The following is a 4,652-nucleotide window of genomic DNA, read 5'->3' as shown; positions in this document are numbered from 1 at the left end:
TGTATGTTGTCATGCTGATGCAGAGTCTGCTACGTCTTGGTAGCATTGCATCCCCTTACTGCGCCTAGTCGACGATGGTTACACATTTTTGCCACTCTCTTCAATAGCAAGAGCCATGTAGGAGGAAATGCCTGTGTGATGCTCACTGCAGGTAGTTTCACTGGCTACCATCAGAGGGCCCTGCTACTCCAATATCGCCGGTAGGCTGGATGGTGCTCAGCCTATTCTTGCAGCTGGTTTCCACACCACTGACCTGCACACGCCACTTTTCTGCCCCCAGCCAGTGGCCAGACTCGGTTACAAATTATGAGCAAGCCTCTATGTGTACCTCTGTTACCAAATCTGCACCGGCTCAGTTTCAGGATAGTGATAAGGGACCAGGATTGGAGTGGGCGCTAGCTACTCCCACTTGTTGCTGCCCTCAAGAGTCACTTCTGTATGCCAGAGTAAGGAATGCAGGAAATGCAGCTGAGAGCAAAACAGCAACTGTCGGAGCCACTTAAGTGGAGGTGAACTCCAGAGAAAGATGTGTCCTCTTTCCCTGAGCCCAGGTCAGAACCAAACCGTAACAGTTCCAACACACTGCACCACGCACTTACCTAACTGAAAGCAGAATGGTTGCCTTCTACGTTTGACAGGTTTCACAGGTTTCTAGAATGGAAACTGGAGAACAGAAGTATGTTTCGGTATTGAAAGCTTTCTTTTTGTGAACTTCTGTGTTTTACGACGTTGAGGTGTTCAGACGCACTAGAGGTGGCGGCACAGCAGTGTACAATCAGGAGGGAGTAGCCCTGGGAGTCTTCAGCATCAGGTCAAATATGGACAAGGAAACCACCTGCAGATTACCACCTACTGTCCTCCCTTAGATGCTGAATCAGTGCTCCTCCAGTGAACACACTTGGAAGAAGCACTGAAGGTAGCAAGGGCACAGAATGTACTCGGTGGGGCACTTCAGTGTCTGTCATCCAGTTTGTCTCAGTAGCACCACTACGACTGAGGTGGCTGAGTCGTGAAGGATGCAGCTGTCAGACTGGGCCTGCAGCAACTGGTTAAAGAACCAACACGAGGGAAAAACCTACTTGGTGTCAGTAATCTGCTTGTCGCAGATCCATCTATCCATGAAGTGTGGATAGGAGTGACCATCGCACAGTTCTTTTGAAGATGACGTTTTATCTTCACGCTGAGGGCACCCTCGGGACGTTGTGTTATGTGGCACAGCCACTGTGCTAAATAAGATAGCTTCATAACCCATCTATCAGCTCAAACCTTGGCATCCATGGGTCCCTATAGCGGATGCAGCATGCTACAGACCCACAACCAACGAATCAGATCAAAGCTTTACAGTCCTGCCACATCCAGTCGTGAATGGTGTTGGACAATTAAACAACTAACGGTGGAGGAGGCTCCATGAATATTCCAATCCTCAATGATGGGGGAGCCTGGCACATTGGTGCAAAAGACTTCAGCTAGAAGTGCCGAGTGGATGATTCATCTCTGCCTCCTCACAGATGTTAGAGCTAATTGGATTCACTCCATGTGATGTCAAAAAAGGCTGAGTGCACTGTGAAATAACCTGCTGATACTGTTGTTTGGATTCACTCACATGGTGACTTGGGTCAGGATGTAAGCAAGAGGAATGATGCTTGTGAGGAATGAGAGAGGAGGGTTAAGGTTAGGAATGAACATAACTGTATTGCTAAAATGGAGACAGGTGAGAAGAGTTATAATGGATTCCCTGTGTTGTGTTCAGGAAGTGAGCGTGGTGTCTGTAGAAACTCAACAGCCATTGATTAACATTCAAGTCTTGGATGGCCTTGCTTGTTGATGTGAGCAAGGGTACTGTACTCACCACTGGAGTAATATTCAACTGAAGATTGAGGAAATAAATGCCATTGTGTCAAACCAACTGAGGAGAGGCAGCATCCTGAGAGTAAATTACCAAGCTATAAATTGAATGTAGTTGAACAGATCCTTTCCTTGTTAGAGTGTAGATGGAAGCTGCATTCTTTGCATTTGGGTTCTTGAGTGCAGTGCTTTAACATTTCTGAACTGCTGTGTTGGCAAGAATATCTTTAATAACCATTGAAAATATTATGTTGACCATATTTATTGAATAGTTGAGCATTTATATAGCATGTTTCAGGACCACAGCACGTTTCAAAGCGTTTTACAGCCAAAGATGTACTTTTGAAGTGCAGTCACTGTTATAATGTAGGAAGCACGGCAGTCAGTTTGCACACAGCAATGCGATGGTGGTCAGGTAATGTGTTTGTGATATTGATTGAGGGATAAATATTGGCCAGAACACTGGCGAGAACTCTCCTCTCTTTGATAGTGCCATGTGATCCTTTCTGTTCACTTGAGAGGGTAGATGGGGGACTCGGTTTTAACAGCTCAATGGAAAGGTCATACTTCCAACAGTCCAGCACTCCCTCAGCGCTGGGAGAATCAGTCTAGTGTTTTATGCTTGGAGTCTCTGCAGTGGCACTTGAACCAACCAATTTGTGACTCGGAGGCAAGATTGCTACCCACTGAGGCACGGCTGACAAGTTAACTCATTTGGTAGCACTCTTGCCTCTGGTTTTGAACAAGACAGCCTTGTATTCAATTTTAAAAGTCTCACTTAAAGGATTGAATTATTTTAACAAAAACATTTGAGCTGTGCAATTTGATACATTGACCTATTGTCCACAATTTGACAACCGTAAACATTTATTTTTGAAGTTATGCTGAATAGATGCTCTTGCTCAATAATTGTACTGTGATTAGGTCCAACACTTTGGGCCCTGTCTTTTTTTCTGTGTTCCCCTTGTTGCCTCTTCTACCACTTATTTCATTTCCTCTGTTCTTGCCTGGCATTCTCTCTTTTTCAGATGCTTTTTTCCCCCACAATTCTTCATTCCTTTCTCACTCACTCTCTGCCCTGCTCTTAATCTTTGTCTCTGCTCTTTTTCTTTTCCCCTCTGTCCCTCCCCATCTCTTGGCTGCATTCTCTTGTTTACTGATGCTGAGATAGGGCAACAGGGCAAAGGTTTTACTTGTGACAGAATCACTGTTGCTCCTGTTACTGTGCACTGGGCTGTGGGAACAGTTGGTTGTCTTAGAGCTCAGTCTGCGATTTGTACTACTCCCCCTCCTACTGTTTGATGGGTTGGGATGGTTGCCCAAATATGAGCAGGTATATCATGTTAGCTTACGGGCAGGTGTAGTGCAGAATCGTCAGTTGAGAGCTTTACCCATGAGAATGATCGTTATTCATTGTCAACGTTTGAAATTTCACCCTTGAATGTTACTTCAAGAAATTGCAGCAGCTATGGTCAAACACGTAGAATCCTGCAGTTCACAAATTGAAGGTGTTAAGTAGAAACAAGCTGAATCTTAGGAAAGCATCTCAGCAGAACATAATGGTCAGGTTGAGAAAAGGGAGCAAAGGCTGGAGTCGGGATCTGAAGACCACTGTTTCCGTGGAATGTTGGTGTAATGGAAAACAGTGATAATAGGCTCGGGATGGAGACATCTGGTATGTGTATTGATGAGGCTGAGGATGTGTGTTCATTGGAATGTGAAATCAATCACCATTGTTTTAATTAAAATGTATGATCAATCGTATCAATCATCCGTTGTTGAAACACATTGCTTGACAAGAACAGTATAAAACTTTGTGCTCCTCAATGTAGAGTCCGAGTGTTACTTCGGTGTACCCGAAGTGGTGTCTCTCCCTGCGTACGCTTGAATAAAATGATTGAACCTGTACCTCCTCCTGTGGTAATTGAGTTGTCCCACAACAGTTTGGCATAGTCGGCAGGATACTTGCATCAGACCATCGGAGCGGCACTGCAAACAGGTGAGTATATTTATTTACCACCCATGGTTAGGGCAGTAAGCCAATGCGACTGAAGGTCCAGTCGAATATTCAAAGAATCTGAAGGAGGACTCGGGGCAGGAGGGGCGCCTGGTAAGGAGGCAGAACCACACTGGCGGGACAGTAAGTCTGAAGCCGCGCAGAGGTCAGAAGCTGTGGGCGGCACAGTGGTTAGCACCGCAGCCTCACAGCTCCAGCGACCCGGGTTCAATTCTGGGTACTGCCTGTGTGGAGTTTGCAAGTTCTCCCTGTGTCTGCGTGGGTTTCCTCCCACATGCCAAAGACTTGCAGGTTGATAGGTTAATTGGCCATTATAAATTGCCCCTAGTATAGGTAGGTGGTAGGGAAATATAGGGACAGGTGGGAATGTGGTAGGAATATGGGATTAGTATAAATGGGTGGTTGATGGTCGGCACAGACTCGGTGGGCCGAAGGGCCTGTTTCAGTGTTGTATCTCTAAATATAAAAAAGCACTTACCGTAAGGTATACCGGACGTGAAGCCGCGTTGGTCGGGAGAGACAAAAGGGGATGGGGACCACACTGGGTGACGTCGGGAAGCTAGCAAAATATCAGATAAGAAGTTGAGTAACGAAATGTTTTTGGACTGGGGCCCGCATGAGTAAGTTTATGGCAGAGCAACATAAAACAACTATGTTTTTAGTGAAGTTTCAAGTGAGTAAAATCAAGTTACCATTTCTTTGTTAAAGCCTGCATGAATGTGTCCTGTGGAGCTGAGTCGTTCACTCTTTATTGCCCAGCTTTAATGTTGAAAGCATGAGTCTGTTCTAT

The sequence above is a fragment of the Heterodontus francisci genome, chromosome 47, assembly GCF_036365525.1.
Source record: "Heterodontus francisci isolate sHetFra1 chromosome 47, sHetFra1.hap1, whole genome shotgun sequence".
In the NCBI taxonomy this organism is placed as follows: Eukaryota; Metazoa; Chordata; class Chondrichthyes; order Heterodontiformes; family Heterodontidae; genus Heterodontus; species Heterodontus francisci.
This window is presented reverse-complemented; position numbering follows the sequence as displayed.